Consider the following 16,847-nt stretch of genomic DNA (forward strand, 5'->3'; position numbering starts at 1 on the left):
TGACCAGATAGCAAATGTGAAAAATGAGGACACTTCTTTTTTTCCGGTGAGGGGGGGTGGGTATAGTTGCATATATAAGACAAAGCCCCTAATATTGGGATGTCTTGAAGGAAGGCACCATTTCCATCCGGTTCCACTCATGTAACTAACTGGCAGAGTCCTGAGTGAAGAGTCTTTGTTTCCCTGGCCATTGCAAAGCCAACCATTTCAAATACATTGTGCAGAGGGCCAGCAGGAAACTGAAGGAGGTCTGATCATTGGTCAGAGACTGGGTTAGTGAGCAGCCACTCACGCCCCAGACTGGCTCCTGAGGAAGCTATGCTGGAACTAGGTTTCCATTCATATGTTTGGAAAACAAACATTTCCATGTAAGGAAGTGACTTCATTTCAAATAGCCAGAAGAGTGGCACAGAATGATTTAAAGAAGGTATCTTTACCTTTGGAAAGAAAAGTGCTTTTATGGTATTCGTTTGTTTTATTCTCAGTTTGTCATTAAAATTATAAGCTACTTTCTGCAGAGCACATTAGGAATCCAGTCTCCTAGCAACACCCCTCCCACAGTCAACAAGAAGGCAAGACAGTATTAATTCCCTCTGAGTGTTAGGAGATTCTGTTCACGATACAGATCGTGCTGTACGTTTACCATGGGAAGCGGAGCTAGAAAGAAGCTGTCCCTTGTTGAATAGATACCACATCAAAAATTCTCTCTGTGACTAAGACAAATTCCAACCTTGTCCTAAAAATAGACTTGGGAAACTGATGTCCTTTTTTCCTTCCCAGGGGATTCCATGCACAGAGTTCTGTGAAGAAAATGTGTATTTAATATACACAAGCCCCCACTACCCTAACATTGATTTAAAAGAAAGGGTTTCTTTTAAACAGCATGTTCCTTTTCTAATACACCACCATGATTTACTGGCTGACATACACAACCATACAACAATTCTATTAATAGAGTCTGGACCCTCATGAAAAACTCTGCAGCCAGCTCTTTTCAAAAACAATTGTCTGACTCAGACAGCACAGTCTTTTAATGATTGTTTGTCTTTTAATATCTAGGCAAAATGGTCCCCCCATATTTATGCCACAATCTGCTTGAGGATATGTGATATTCAATCACTAAGGCCTAAATTCAGCCCTCAGATACATGACTCCAATTTGAAGGCAGAATTTGCCCTTAGTCTAGGACAGTAGCAGGTATTATGTGGTCAGGTTTGCAGGGTTTTTTAAAATCTTACCTACATTTCTCCATCCATTTAAGAAAGCAAAATAACATGGTAGGGCAGTTCTCCAATTGTCTGTTGACCACTTGTGGTCTGGGGACCATATCCAAGCTATTCATTGAACTACTTCTGTCACATTTACAAAATCTCTGTCAGTGTTCAGGCTGTAATGACTCCAGTAGTTGTAGCCCCATCCAGGATGCTTTTAGGATTTCCAAAGGCTTGTTTAATGAGATAAATTAAAGAAACAAGCACCTCTACACACTGCGCCGGCTTTATGCCTTGTTTCATTGGGGGCTTTTTAGTGTGAATCCAACTATGATCAAATTTGAAGAGAGCATCAAAATTGGAAGAGCAGACAACACTCTGGAAGCCAAAACCAAACTGCAAAGTGACCTGGAGAGGTCATTAGACCAGAAGGAACTGCAAGCAACATGAGGAGATTTGGTACTAATAAGTATATAGATCTATATAACTACCACAGCAGGGGGCAGACAACATAACCAAGCAAGTGTATCCATTACAATAAAACAAGTGCAATTTAACCTTGTCTCCTTTATGCTACCTACTAACACTATTTCATGTAACTAAGTACCACAGTAACTACACTGCTGGGAGAGGAGGCGAGCCATAAGATGATGCAGTCTCATCATATAGTGATAACATTCTTTTCATTCTACTAGTATCTCTGGAGGATGTTAAACAGAAGCTACTAAAGTTAGGCATTTTTAAAATCTGTTTTAAAATAGCTGACTGTGGAGCTTAATGGACTGCTAATGTTGATTTTCAATAAGTTTTAGAATACTGGGCAAGTTCCAGAAGACAGGAAGAAAACGAATGTGCCAATTTTTAAAAAGGGTGGATGGGGTGGCCCAGGTAATTATAGGCCTGTCAGCCTGACATCAATCCCAGGCAAGATAATAGAGCAGCTGTTATGGGACTGTGTTAATAAAGAATTAAAGGAGGGTAATGTAATTATTGCAAATCAGCATAGGTTTATGGAAAATAGATCCTGCCAAACTAACTTGATATCTTTTTTATGAGATTACAAGTTTGGTTGAGAAAGGAAATAGTGTGGGTGTAATATACTTAGACTTCTCTAAGGCATTTGATTTGGTACTGCACAATATTTTGATTAAAAAAATTAGAGTGATATAAAATTAACATGGCACGCACTGAATGGATTAAAAACTAGCTAACTGATAAATCTCAAAATGTATTTGTAAATGAGGAATTGTCATCAAGCTGGTGTTTTTCCAGTGGGGTCCCACAGGGATCAGTTCTTCGCCCTACGCTATTTAACATTTTTATCAATGACCTGGAAGAAAACATAAAATCACTGATAAAGTTTGAAGAGGACACCAAAATTGGAGGAGCTACAGCCCACTTCATCAGATGCATAGATCTGCATAGATATGGCAACTTCCACCTTTTCATGTTCTCTGTATGTGTATATAATATATCTTCTTACTATATGTTCCATTCTATGCATCTGATGAAGTGGGCTGTAGCCCATGAAAGCTTATGCTCAAATAAACTGGTTAGTCTCTAAGGTGCCACTAGAAATACAGGGTAAGATGGAGCTCTTGTATCTCAAGTGGCACTGACATTCAATAGTGACATACATAACTATTGGGTTTATTGATCATGTCTGCACTGTACAAGTATCTATATGACTACGCTCATGAACACCTGCTCCAGCATGCTTTGAACTCACTAAAATCTGGGAAGCTTTCTTTGGGGGTCGGGGGAAATGACTCTTAGTTGGTACTTTGAAATTCTTCTCAGAATCCCAGAGTAGATGTCCCCAGATAATACTAAATAAAGTGAAGAAAAAGTATTCTTAATGATAAATTATCCAGTTGTTTGTTCCTTCAAACCAAATTCCACATGACTGATTGACTGGACAGGGAAGGTTGAGTATAATATATACTGGATTTGAAGGGCAGTTAGTTAAGAACATAAGAACGGCTATACTGGGTCAGACCAAAGGTCCATCAAACCCAGTATCCTGTTCTCTGACAGTGGCCAATGGCAGGTGCCCCAAAGGGAATGAACAGACAGGTTATCATCAAGTGATCCATGCCTTGTCACCCAATTCCAGCTTCTGGCAAACAGAGGCTAGGGACACCATTACTGCCCATCCTGGCTAATAGCCATTGATGGACCTATCTTCCATTAATCTATCTAGCTCCATTTTGAACCCCATTACAGTATTGGCCTTCACAACACCCTCCAGAGTTCCAGAGGTTGACAGTGCGTTGCGTGAAAAAAATACTTTCTTGTGTTTGTTTTAAACGTGCTATCTATTAATTTCATTTGGTGGCCCCTTGTTCTTGTATTATGAGAAGGAGTAAATAACACTTCCTTATTTACTTTCTCTATACCACTCAAGATTTTATAGACCTCTATCATATCCCCCCTTAGTCGTCTCTTTTCCAAGCTGAAAAGTCCCAGTTTTATTACTCTCTCCTCATATGGCAGCCGTTCCATACCCCTAATAATTTTTGTTGCCCTTTTCTGAACCTTTTCCAATTCCAATATATCTTTTTTGAGATGTGGCGACCAGATCTGCACGCAGTATTCAAGATGTGTACGTACCATGGATTTATATAGAGGCAATATGATATTTTCTATCTCATTATCTATCCCTTTCTTGATGAAATCCAACATTCTGTTCGCTTTTTTGACTGCTGCTGCACATTGAGTGGATGATTTCAGAGAACTATCCACAATGACTCCAAGATCTCTTTCTTGAGTGGTAACAGCTAATTTAGACCCCATCATTGTATATGTACAGTTCTATACATAGGTATATATGTATAGAAGCACAACTCCTCTCCAGCACACATACCCTTTTGAATCTAATATCCCTATTTTGGCACTCTTGTAACTTTAGCCAAATTGATTTTATTGCCAATTTTTGCACTAAACCCCACAGCTAGCTAGCTGAGTTCCAACTCAGAATTATTTTAAGGACAAATTATACACCTCTGAACGTAGAGTCTTATAACATCACCATTTAGACAGCTTACACTCGCAGTAGCATACCAGACACTACTATAACATCTAGGAAAAATTAAACCTTATTCTATACTCTATACATCAAAAGAAAAATAAAGGGAATGAAGTTTTTAACCCTATTGGTGAATCCAACAGTAAAACAGGTGACTTCAAATCACTTATGTGGCTGAAGTATCATAGACCATGACTACACAATATTTTCCTGTTGATTGAGTTGTTGAACCTGCATCAGTTAATATACAATAAGAATACATTTGATTTGCTGCAAAAGTTTGACTACACCTAAAACTATTTTTGTGATTATATATTCTCATAGCAGAGCTAGAATGTAGGTCTCTCAGCAACCAGTAATCATAACAAATGTGGTCACTTGATTATTTAAAGTGTATTCTCTCCCCAAAGGATCTAGTTTTTTCTGTGGCACCTGTTGCCTGAATGTTTAACATTTTTGACCTGAAATGACAGGCTCGGCATTATGCTCTAGTAAGTTATCACTTAACATTTACAATGTTGTCATGCAGCATATGTACAGTCATCTCTGACTCATAGCACACTATAGTTACTCAAATCACATTTCAATACATGCATTGCCAGATGGACCAGTCGTATAGCATACACTATGTAATTACGGATCACACAGAACTGATAATAAAATGACATCTTTTTTCCAGATCTTAGTATAGCTGTGCTATTATTTTTCCATGCTTATGAGTGTATTTTGTATTGCTCTACTACAGGAGTTGTAATGACATTTTAGGCCCTATTCCTACTGAACATTGCTGTTCAATAGAGCACCAGAACAGGTATTAATGATGTACCTAAGGTAGAAAACCTACCTGGTTCAAAAGACATACATAAAGGAGCGTGGAATGAAGGTATAGTTGATGCCTAAAAGCAGTACACGAACCATTCCAGCCACTGTAAGTGCCACTGTGAGCCAAACATTTCACCATGCATTTGTCCTCACACAAATGCAGGGTATATACTGGGCATCCAAAATTAGTGGAAACTTCTAACAGTTTTGGCCTTAATCTCTCTGTGCCTCAGCTATAAAATGGGGATACAATACTCACTCATCTCACAACGGCATTGTGAAGATAAATTCATTAATATCTGTGAAGCAATCAGGGCTAGACCCTCAAAGGTATTTAGGAGCTTAACTCCAATTGAAATCAATGGGAGTCAGGTGCCTAAATGCCTTTGAGAAGCTGAGCTTTAGATTATCTCATGAATGCGCCATAGAACCACCCAGGAGGAAATTAATAATGTAGTAGTCAGTGTAGGTTTGTTAAATAAAATCCAGGGTCACACACTGAATGAGAATATTGAATATTGAACAACTACCTATTTGGTGAACACTATCCCTCCTATGCACTGAATGAGGAAGGGGTCCTGTGGAAAAAAAATAGTATGTGATCATGTAATTAAAGACTGTATCATAATATACCAGGGCCGGCTCCAGGCACCAGCGCAGGAAGCAGGTGCTTGGGGCGGCACGTCTGGGTCTTCGGCAACAATTCGGCAGCGGGTCCCTCAGTCCCTCTCGGAGGGAAGGACCGGCCGCCGAACTGCCGCTGAAGAATGAAGCGGCGGCGGTAGAGCTGCCGCCTAAGTGCCGCTGATCGCGGCTTTTTCTTTCTTTTTTTTTCTTCGCAGCTTGGGGCGGCAAAAAAGCTGGAGCCGGCCCTGAATATACACACACACAGGGCCTGAATTAAAGTTGCACAGGCAGCCTTAATTCTCCCATTTCCTAACTTTGGAGTACTTGACCTTAATTTTGTGTGTGTAATAACATACAAACACACACCCACATCAAGGACCTGCTTGGTGTAGATCAAACAGGTCAAGGAAAAGATCTGAGAGATTTGATGCTTCCAAGCAGAGGAGCATGAGATCAGAAAGGCAATAGGAAAGTAGAAGTGCATCTGAGATATGGGGAGCTGCCAAGGAGAGATTAGAGAGACAAGGAAGTGTTGGGGAGAAATGAGAGGCTCAGATGAGATCAGATTCATTAGAAAATTCTAGGGTGAAGACATTTCAGTTTGTGACTCATCAAATAAACCTTAACATCAATTTACCAAAGTAAGTAGGCAACTAGCAGCTTAAACCATACACACCATTTATAATGCATTTCCAGAACATACTCTCCAGAGCATAGCAACGAATTCCACACTAGCCAAGATGGAAGCAGAAATTACCATGCAGACTTCACTACCGCAGTCTGTCTCTTACAACGCGCACACAGAATTTTGCAGCCATGTGCAGAAAACAAGAATACCCATAAAAGCCAGCAGCAGACTTGGAGGATTCCATAAAATATACATACAATTTAAAGTTTGATGAGGAATCTGCAGCTACAAAATATGCTGTGTACCATGTGCACCCACAGCCATTAACTCAAGGCCAGATTCTGAAAGCCTCATTCATACTGGGTATTACTCAGGAGAGTATTTCCAGCCTCCTTGATGTCAACAGACCTATTCTTGTGAGGAAGGTTTGCAGAATGAGGCCCTTAGTTACCAGACTACTAGAAAATATAAGACAAGAGGCCAAGGTCAGTGAAGTTGCACCAATATAGCAGAGAACAAAAGTTGGCTTAATGTACTGAGACCATCCAAAAGAGAAATCAGATGGTGCGAATTTGCTTGACAATAGCAATGCTGCAAATATCTTTTGAAAAATATTCATGTGTCTGAAAATGCATAGCTACAAGGGGATTTTGTCTGAGCATTTTATAAGCTGCTATAAATATTGTCTTTGTACTATTAAATCACTTTATATACTAGTAGCTGGTAAGATTCCCTTTGCATAGAACATTATACTGCATTCCTAATTCTAAGAGTGAGTTAAGCCTATTTTAACACATTGTGGTTTGACACAGACTGAACATGTAAAAAAAATGAGGGACTATATCCTACCTTTCTGTAATGAAACCCACACAAAAGTGACAGGTTTGACCATATAGAGCCTGGGAAGGATGGGCCACCAGACTTGACTAGAATCTGCAAGAAAAGGAAAAAACAGCTCTCCACAGCAATTGCCGCTCTTTAGTGAGGGCTTGCCTTGCCCCACCCATGGCAGCGATACTGGTTCTCCCCACCTCACCTGTGTGGCTCTTCCCTTGCAAGCTGAGCTGGATGTGTATGAGCAGGTGCAGAGCAAAGTTGATGCTCCTTCCAGCCCCCTCAACGCCTGTGTGGGTATTTGTCAGCTCACAAGGGGAGCGTGCTCTGAACTTCAGCTGATATGTTGGCACGATCTCTGCTGACCCACACAACCCTAATCCCACTGATTTGAGGCAGAGTACTTTTTGAAGGCTCAGGAGGAAGGGAATTATGGCCGGAACAATTGCCTCTTCTCCCTACCATAGCCCTTCACCAATTCCACTAGCTTCTTCCCACCAGAGGGAGGAAAGCACACAGCTCTGAGGGTGTAGTGAAAAGGACTTGGAGAATCACTGAAGCTCCCTTATAGCCCTTGACTTCCTGCCATATGCAACAAGATGTATATTAAGGATCTAGGAGAATGTAAACTATGTAAGGACACACAAGGAAAGCAGCTCTCTCTCTTTTGGTTTGTAGATATGACTCTTTTGTTTAAAAAAAAAAAGTGTGTGTGGGGGGAGGCATATCTTAAGCAGGGTGCACTCGAAGTGGCCTGTAAGGCAAGTTGCCAGACAGAATACTCCAGGAGGCTACTCTGAGGCTGTGCTCAGCTTTACTCCTATTTACACCTAAAGGGTCTGATTCTCCAGTTTTGCACCTTCTGCAGCGTAACCAAATATGACTTTCTGGGGTGAAATCCAAATCAGTGAGAAGTTGTGTCACCCCTGCCCTGCAATTTTGGGTTCCTCACAATGCTTTGCTGCTGTAGCTCCCACCTGGACTGCTCACAAACAGCATGCAGGTCACACCCTGAGTGTCTGTGTATAGCCACGGCCCTTGTCCAGCAAGTCTGACCCCAGCAGCCTGTCAGCAAACAACAGCCACATTCTGACTTCTAGCAGCCTCGATTACTACTCGCAGGGTGACCCCAACACACTCCCAGTCCTGCATTTTCCCTCTAAATCGTGTGTTCTGTACTGTGCAGCCCTCTCCTTGACAGTCTAGATATACTAGGTTTTTTGCCCCTCTAAGGGGATCACTATACAACAGTCTGGTACCTTAAATGGAGTTACCCAAACAAGTCATAACACTGGATTAGTGTTAAAGAATGAAACAATTTTATTTTACTACAAGGCGACAGGTTTTGAGCACAAGTACAAGGCATTAAAGTCAGAAATGGGTACAAGAGAAATAAAGATAAAACACTTCTAAGGACTAAAATTTAACAAGCTAGACTTGGCTCAAGATAAAATTCTTACCACATGCTCCCAGCAACAGGGCTGACCAAATTTCAGGTCAGGATCTGCTCCCAAAGTCCAACGGCTGTCTCTTTTGTTTTCTTAGGTGAAAGAGAGAACTGAATAGGGAGAGAGAACTTTGGGTGTTTTTGCCCCTCACTTTTATAGTTTTCTGAGGTTACCCCTAGATAAAGTTTATTCCCACTATGTGAATGGAAACAAGGAGTCTGGGGGTGAAAGAGATTCCATGCTATTGTTTGCTAAGATGCAGATCTGTTTGTCCCCCCCCGCTCCCTTTCCTTGCCAAAGAATGGCCACTTGATAGGTGATTGCCCAACAGCTTTGATGACACCTGGCCAGAGGCATCTGCTTATTCTTTATCTTTGAGAAACAGGTTTACCCAATCCCCAGACTTGTCTGCTAAACACACTTCACTCATGATTTCAGCTTATGTTCATAACTGTACATATAACGTTGCTACATTTCACCATGATATTATTGACCAGCAAGTTATTAGTTTACAAAGATACCTTGCATGGCATATTTTTTACAAAGATTATTACAACGATGTATAGCAGTGGTGCGCAACCTGCGGCCTGCACACTTCTCATAGCTCCCATTGGCCGGGAACGGCGAACCATGGCCACTGGGAGCTGCGGGCAGCTACGCCTGTGGACGGTCAATGTAAACAAACTGTGGCACAGCCCGCCAGCGGATTACTCTGGCGGGCCGCAGGTTGCCCACGACTGGTGTATAGGATGTGCATACAAGGGTGCATTCCATCACACCAATTCTCATATTTGGGGTTTTTCTTAAACTCTCAGCTCCTGAAGCCTAGCAATTAGGTGAGACTCACTGAACTTTTGTTTCTTAAAAATAGAAATGTTCTAGCCCTCAGATTGTGTAGAAAAGCTTGAAAATATGACCCAAGAGTACCCTAGTGTCTCAGGAACCAGAAGACAAACTGAACATAACATTTATTATTTTTAAAACATTTCATAATTTTTAAGCCAATCACATGATCTTTTGAAGCCTGACTTGTGATTGTTGAATGATTGGGGCTGGCCACATTTCTTCTATACCCATCTGCCCCTATGTAAAATGGATGTAAACCATTAAGATTGATTTGGTAGCATATCACAGCCTCTTGCATAGGTGTAAATGACTGGAACAGGGCAAGGCAGAGAAGAATTGGGCCCAGTAAGTTTTAATATTTTATTTATTCCTTGTTTTGCTTTAAAGAAAGCTGCTACAGCAGCTGCTGCTCCTTTAAGTGGGCTTGAGGTCAGGGCCGGCTCCAGCATTTCTGCCACCCCAAGCAAAAAAAAAAAAAAAAAAGCCATGATCGCAATCGCGATCGGCAGCGGCAATTGGAAAAAAAAAAAGCTGCGATCGGTGGCAGCAGTTCAGCGGCAGGGCCTTCGCTCCTAGAGGGAGTGAGGGACCTGCCGCCCCCGAATTGCCGCAGGTGCCGCCCCAAGCACCTGCTTGTTAAGCTGGTGCCTGGAGCCGACCCTGCTTGAGGTTAGGCAAGGGAGCTTCTTGTGCTGTGGTGTTATATTACATCTCACTTTCTACTGATGATTCCTGGGAAGTAGCCAATAGACTTTGACCTGGTCTACACCTAAAACTTAGGTGAACCTAGTGACATCACTCAGGGGTGTGAAAAATTCAGAGACATAGTTAAGTCAACCTAACCCCAGTATAGACTCTGTTAGGTAGAAGAATTCTTCTGTTGACCTAGCACAGTCTGCACTGGGGTTTAGGTCAGTATAGCTGTCTCTCAGTGGTGTGGATTTTTCACACCCCAAGAGACATAGCTATCCCGCTGTAAGTCCCTAGTGTAGACCAGGTCTCTGTTATTATGAGTGAAACAATGATTTCTCCAATAGCAAAGCAGATAGCAGCACAGGTACCCTGCTAGAGGAGCCCCTCATCTGATCCATAATAAGTGTGGAAGTTATAAAAGGGTCCATAGAAATTTGGAAGAGGGAATGTGTATGAACTGAATTTATAGTGATGGTATAGAACCTCAGCACCTGGGAATTTAGAACTATCCACAACATAAGGATTATTTTAAGAAGAAATAATGTTCTGCAGGAGTTATTATTAGAATCCAGAAAGGGGGGGGGGGAGTGATGGTAGTCTCCTGTGCCCTACCCACTTATGACACCCCTATAAGCAGCTAATCTATAGTTTACACAAATTTTCTACTCTTCCCTCTCCTCTCTTGAATGCTTTGGCCAGCAGCAAAATAGTTAACTGTGTTGACATAAATAGTCATGATTGGGTTTCATAGTTAACTTTCCCACTGAAAGGACTGGAAGACAGCCGACTTCTCAGAGATATTGTTTCAGGCACTCTGCAGCTAGGGCAGCATTGATTTGCCACCAGTTCACTTTTGAAAGTTATCTTCTCAACCATAAAGGTTAGAGTTTTAATTTACTTTTAAATAAAAGATAAGATGCAAGCAGAAGAGAAAAAGTACCAACTCTGTGAGCTGCTATCTCAATTGCTGGCTATTAATTCTTGCACTGGTGTGTTTTCACCATTAAATCCCCATTTATTTAAGAACCATCTCTCACCACCTAATATTCTCCAGCCTAAAATATCTCCACTGCCACATTTAATAGTAGTAATCAAACATTAAAAATACCCACCAAACCTATTCTACCTATACTTTCTACTATGCAGCATGCAGATTTTACAGGTATTGAACTTTCTCAGACACTGGAGATAAACAAAAAAATTACTAACCTCACTGTCTATGGAAAATGAAGCAAATACCCTAACGGTTGTGCTATTTTGCAAGTGAGCTATTTTACTAAGCAAACCACACTTCCACTTTTCAACAAGTGTGACCATTATGATGTAAAGACAAGGTCACATAGGAGTAGTTCCTCATTTATGTACAAGAAATAAAGGGCTAAATCCACAAAGGGACTTAGGCACTGCACTGCCTACCTTCTAGGTGTCTTGCCACCCAGAGGAATCTACAGTCCTGCATTAGGCATCTAGGCTTCCTGTACAATGCATGGAGAGAGGTAGGTACCTACGCACCCTGTACAATGTATGGAGACAGACAGAGATTCACAAAAGCCAGCAAGCTGAGAAGGAAGCCACTTGAAATAGCCAGTAGAAATGCTGAGGAGGAGAAGGGGGTGATGTAAGCCCTGCCCTCTCAGAGAACTAGGCACTATGTCGGGGCTGGAGGGACGCATCTATCACTGCTTGGGATTCTCAGCCATGAACCCTTTCCTGGAGTTAGGCATTGAAGCTGGTTTTTGCAAGAAACACCAGAGGAAAAGAAGGAGATGGTACTGCCCACCCCCCATTTGTAACTTTTAGCCCTGTGGTTAGAACACTCCCTCAGGATGGGGGAGATGCCGTTTTAATTGCCCCTTTGCCTGACGTAGAGATTTGAACTTGAGTCTCCTCTCAGGAGGGAGCTCTAACCCCTGGACTATAGGATATTGTGGGGCAGGTTTTTCAAAACGTCTCCTGTTGAAGCTGTTCCATTGTGTATATGTAGTTAAACAGTTATAGAGCCATAGCTGTGCTCTGTACAATAGCTGCTGTGTTTACACCAGATATACCTGCACAGCAGTGATGACCAAACTAGATGCAGGAGTTTTGCAGATCAGTTTTTAAAGCACTGTAGAATCCTTCAGTGTGTAAGATCATTAACACAGTCTAGCAAAGGTTGAAGTTAATTTTTGTTTCCATTATGTTCTGTCATGTAGGCCTAAGCATCTTTCTTCACAACTAAGAGTATCCAATATCACTAGACAAAAGTGTTTAGATGTGCAGTTTTAAGTGTCATGTTATTGAAAATGTTAATCTTTGTAAACCATTTCTACTTAAGAGGATACCCCTGTCTGAACACCTGGGCTTCGGCTGCAGCCAATAACTGGCAAGCGGGTGAACTAACAGGACACAGAGTTTTGATGCCATTGCTTCTCCTCAGCCTTTGGTCTTTCTATCCAGGGTGATGGGCCTTTTTTATTTTTTTAAAGTCACCTTGTGGCTTTCAGTCATGCCACTCTTGGACTAAATGCATATGAAAAGTGAACACTAAGTTACTGTAAATGCTTTATAACCCATGTATAAAACAATCCATTTTCCTGGTGATTTATACAACTCAAGCCACAGGTGCTGGTCACTCCCCTGAGGAAAACTAAAAATGAAACTTCTTAAGAAATGATTCCGAATGGCATTAAAGACTGTTTGATACAGACTTTTATGGCTAGTGCTAAATCCAATAATTTTATAGTATCTTTCAGCAGACTACAGGGTGTGTGTAAGGAATGAGGCAAAGAATAGTTAAAGATGGGGGAGTACCAGGAGTTTTAAAAAAGTCTTGTAAAACTCATAACCTCTTCTGTTTTTCTCATTTTCAGAATCAAACACTTCCCCAGATTAGGATTACACAGGAAAATTCCAAAAATTCAGCCATCTGATTGCCCAGATAGCATCAAATGGTATGAGGTCCTTCTGCAGAAGAAATATCTCCCTCCCACACTCATTGAAAAATGGATTTGGGAAAGTGCTATTTTTTATTTTGCTCCAGCAGATTAGATTTTTTACAAATAGTATAAGGAAATGGTCCCTGTTGCCTATGGACTGTCTATATTGCAGGCAGAAATGAGCCTCCCAGCCCAGCTCCCCAAACTCAGGCTAGCAGGGCTCACACTGGTGCTCTAAAAATAGCTGCAACAGGCCACAGCTCTGGCTCGGAAGCCTTTTTGGGGGTGGGGTTCGAAAGCCCAACCCAGAACATGAAATCAACAGCACTTCTACAGTGCTAGCATAAACCCCACTAGTGCCTGGCTGTGGAGCAGCAGAGGGAGGCTCACTCCCACGTGCAGGTTGGTTTTAACAAGGTCCCCACTTTTACGTAGCAGACACACAATTTTAAAAGAAGCAGATGAATGGCACATTCTTAATATTATCACATGCTTCTGCAGTACAAAAGTACAACAGAGGGTCACAAAATAAAGGAACTGGAACTTCCTGAATAGACAAAACTAGTGAAACTTTTAAAATGCATTGAAAAATGGACACATTTAGGACCGTTCCTCAGAAGTACTAAATTGCGCAGTGTGTTAGAACCACCACATCACAGGCTTTTAAATAGAGGGCCGAGCTTCTAACTACCTTCCTCCATTCAAGTACAGGAATCCACTATAAGTGCTCTCCGAGTGCTTTGTTTACGGATTTATAACAATTCACTAAGGGCATGATCTTGCCCAGTACCCATCCAGAGTCTTGCAGAAGGTAAACAGTGATGAACAGGACAGCTAGTCAGGCAAACCCAACCTTATATTAATTCCAGTGATGTTAAGCAGCTGCCAAGTTATTTTTCTGCTCAGTAGCTGGAGAATGGCTGGAGAGAAAGCGTAGCTAAGTTATTCCTTAGGGTGATAAGGATCATGTTGAAGCCCCTGTCTCTTCTGACACACCCATTTCCCAATACAGTTTTGTTTAAATTAAAAACAAACGAAAAACCCGTACACTGTAAGGAGCAAGAGTACAAGAAACGTAAGATTTAGCAAGGGCCCAATCCTGCTGATGCCCTCAATTCCCATTTCAACATCAACCAGAGCAGGCAGCAGCTGTGAAAAAAGTGTGATGACAGAAGGGAGAGAGGAAGAGGGGGGAAACAAAGACAGAAGGGGCACAGAAGTGGCAGGGAAGAGAATGAGGAGAGTGGGAATTAAGCTGCAGAAAAGGTTGGGGGGAGGAAACAGAGAGGGATGGTCAGAGATGAAGGGATCAGGTATAGGAGAAACTGGGCTCCCCAATTTTAAATTTCCTTAGTGGGACTCATTCATTCCATACACAGAAAAATAAATTAAGAGGGAAGACGGGTTGCAGCTCTTGGATACTGCAAGCGGGCTGAGCCCTGGGTAGAGGTAGTGCTCTCTGAAGGGGTAGGAGGAGAACACTCCGGACCAAGGACTGGGATGGAGTGTGATGGTACAGGGATTTTTCCACATCGACTAGTATAATTAGTTTTCAGAATAGTAGGTGGCAAGTATGTTTTCTCAAACCATAATCCTTCCAAGTCTTAACCTTTGTCAGCCACTGAAGAGTTTCCTCTCCCAAGCCCCATTTCATAACAACTTTAAGCATGTTAAAGTAAGGAGGAGTTGTCCTTCTTGAGTAGATCAGATATTTTATTTGCATCACTCCATACAAATCTGATTACGTAGTGTTTCCCTGAATCTAACTCCTACTGAAGTTGTCATCAACACGAGTGTCAACAGTATCAGAGCTCAAAGAGTTAAATTTGAATTCACTGTTTCTCCCCAACCTGATTAGCAGGCTTTTGTAACTTGTCTGCAACTATTAATTCCAGACAAACTTGACATACATTGTTCTTCCACCTTATTTAGGAAAACAGGCAGATAAACCTCTGTGTGGTTCTGGAGAGTTTGTGTTGCTGCAGATTTCATGTTTCCAATTACATTCCATGGCATAAATAGAACACAGTTGAGCACAGTAACTTGGAAGTCAACAGCATGAGAAAAATGATCTGTTAAAGCGCTGCTGCCCCAGTGCTCAGATACCACAGTGACGGGCACAGTATAGGAACTAAACAACAAAAAAATTAATACTTGTTCCTGTTTTTTCAAGAGACTATGCATGTGAAATTAATGACAAATTTATAGATTGAGGAAGCTTGGTCTTACAGTGAAGTCACAGGATAGACATGTTCAGTATATTTGATACATTCTCCAATCAGCAACAACATGCTACGTTGGCAGAAGGAATTGACAGCATGATCCAATTCTACAGTAACACCGTGTGGCCTAATGGATAAGGCGCCTGACTTCAGTTCAGGTGATTGAGGGTTTGAGTCCCTTCGCGGTTGTGCTTGTGTAGTTTTCCCTTTGTACTGAAAGTCCTGCCCCCTGAGGGAGGGGGAGAGAAAGAAGCTAGCTCTGTGGTTTGAGCATTGGCCTGCTAAACCCAGGGTTGTGAGTTCAATCCTTGAGGGGGCCATTTAGAGATGGGGGTAAAAATCTGTCTGGGGATTGGTCCTGATCTGAGCAAGGGGTTGGACTAGATGACCTCCTGAGGTCCCTTCCAACCCTGATATTCTTGGATTCTATGAACGTTGTAGTTATGTTCCTGAAAAATGCAACTTTAAGCAAAATATATATATACACACACAGTATAAGTTTTAAACAAACAATTTAATACTGTACACAGCAATGATGATTGTGAAGCTTGGTGAAGTCAGAGGGTAGAAGAGGGTGGGCTATTTCCCAGGGAATGCCTTACTGCTAAATGATGAACTAGCACTTGGCTGAGCCCTCAAGGGTTAGCACATTGTTGTTAATATAGCCTCACACTCTGCAAGGCAGCACGAATGGAGGGAGGGGAGACAGCATGGCAGACAGAGACAGGGACACACACCCTGTGTGTGGGAGAGAGATGCGCATTGCCCTTTTAAGTACACTGACACCACTCTAAGTACATTGTCTTTTTAAGTCGATCAGGAAGTTGAGACAGCAGCTGCGGCCAGCAAGGTCTCAATCCATGGTGTGTCCCCACCCCGCTCTATATGGAGAAGGGGTAAGTGGGGGGCAGGAGCAGGGGGAGGGGGATATCCTGATATTAGCCCCCTTCTTCCCCCCTCACAGCAAGCAGGAGGCTCCCAGGAGCAGCTCCAAGGCACAGGGCAGGAGCAGCACATGGCAGTGAGGGGAGGGACAGCTGACCTGCCGGCAATTGATAGCCTGCTGGGCGGCTTCCGCACAGGGAACTTAGGGGAGCGGGGTGCTGATAGGGGGGCTGCTGGTCCACGCTGGTTCCAAGCCCCCACCAGCTAGTTCCAACGGGCTGCTCTTCCTGCAAGAAGTGGACAAAGCAGACAGCTGCCAAAGGATGTTGTAAGGGAGCACTGCATAGCTTTAAACAAGCATATTCCCTAATTAGTCAGCAATGTAACAACAAAACAACGTTAACCGGGACGACTTTAAGTGAGGAGTTACTGTAATTTATCAACTTTAACTTGGATTTGTACAAAGTAGAACAGCCATCTAAAAGTCTGCTGTAGCAAGGCTGGAAGTGGCAAGTTGCTCATAAACTGCTCTCTACCCCTAAACACGGCCCAGCAGCAGCAAGGTCCCAATTCCAGATTCTTTCTACTAACATAAGTTCTCTCATTATCCATCAGACCGTAAGACTAATCATCAATCTAGCTAAGAATACAATTTATATAAACGTTTTATTTTCCGCTTCAATAT

The sequence above is a fragment of the Emys orbicularis genome, chromosome 6 (genome assembly GCF_028017835.1).
Source record: "Emys orbicularis isolate rEmyOrb1 chromosome 6, rEmyOrb1.hap1, whole genome shotgun sequence".
NCBI lineage: Eukaryota > Metazoa > Chordata > Testudines > Emydidae > Emys > Emys orbicularis.